Here is a 1,243-nt window from a genome sequence, read left to right as displayed (position 1 = left end):
CCCCTGCCGGTGGGGAGCGGAACGGCCCCGAAGGGGAGGGTGCCGGCGGCCGAGAGAGGCTGGCGCTGGGTTCTGGCTCTGTTTGTTGTTGCTGCCGGTGTTGTTGTTTGTTTGCCTTGTTATACATATACATACTGTCCCATATCTCTGCCTGAAAGCCCCATAATTTTGGAGTTATAATAATTTGGATGGAAGGGGGTCATATGTTTTCCATTCCAAGGAAGTTTCCCACCTTCCTTGGCAGATACCTGTCTTTCAAACCAAGACACAAAACCTCTGGTATCTCACGGTTAGGTTTTGTGGACTTTTTAATCTACTTTCCTCTCATTTCCTTTGCTGAATGCAGCAGGGAGAGATTTTGAGCTTATTGCAGGTGAAGTCCAGGTGTCTGTAGACTTCTATGCATGACAGCTGGGTATCTCCTGCTGCTGGGAGGACACAGATGTCCTGTCAACATACAGCTCCCCAAAGGCAGCTGATTCGCTTCCAGTGCCCTTTGCTCTGGGCCATATTCTGGCCTGGTACCTGGGTGCTCTGCAGCAGATGGTGTCATTCTCCCAGAAGCCAGGCTGTGAGAGCCCAGCTGCCCTGGGGCTCCCAGCGCAGCAGCAGCAGCACAGCCACCACACGAGAGTTGCAGTCCCAGTTGCTTCCACCTGCCCATGGGGTGACAGGGCTGGGAACAGAGCTGGGGTCAGTGAAATGTCACATCCTTCCTCTGCCCAACCCACCAGCACAGGCAGTCACTGTCGTTCATCACCCTCCAGACTTCCCACAACACATGGACTCTGCAGTGTTCATCAGGTGGGACACTGGCCTTCTTTTTGAGAAGTTCTTAATGTACATTCCTAGGGATGCTCTTCTTTTGGAAGAACTAGGACAGAGTGTTCAGCAGAGCAGCTTGAGTCCAAATATTTTGTTTTGCTATAATTAGAGAGAAAAAATAATAACAATGCCTTCCTCAGCAGCTTCCAAAGTGCATCACAAAGGTAGTCAGTGCCATGCCATACCTTTTCAAGGTGGGGAAATTGTATCCCTGGGAGCAGCGTTGCTCTGAGAGGGCGTAAGGGCAAGTGTGGACTGGCATAAGCATCACCCCTTTATGTGCTCTAAAAAGACCTGAAGACTTAGAATGAATGCGGTTTAAGGCCTGAGGTTTGAGATGCTGGGAAGGGGTCCCCCATCACCCAGACGCCTGGAGATGCTGCTGAACTCTGCCTAAGACTCTGCTGCAGTGGCCAGC

The sequence above is a fragment of the Corvus brachyrhynchos genome, unplaced genomic scaffold, assembly GCF_000691975.1.
Source record: "Corvus brachyrhynchos isolate BGI_N302 unplaced genomic scaffold, ASM69197v1 scaffold36, whole genome shotgun sequence".
NCBI lineage: Eukaryota > Metazoa > Chordata > Aves > Passeriformes > Corvidae > Corvus > Corvus brachyrhynchos.
This window is presented reverse-complemented; position numbering follows the sequence as displayed.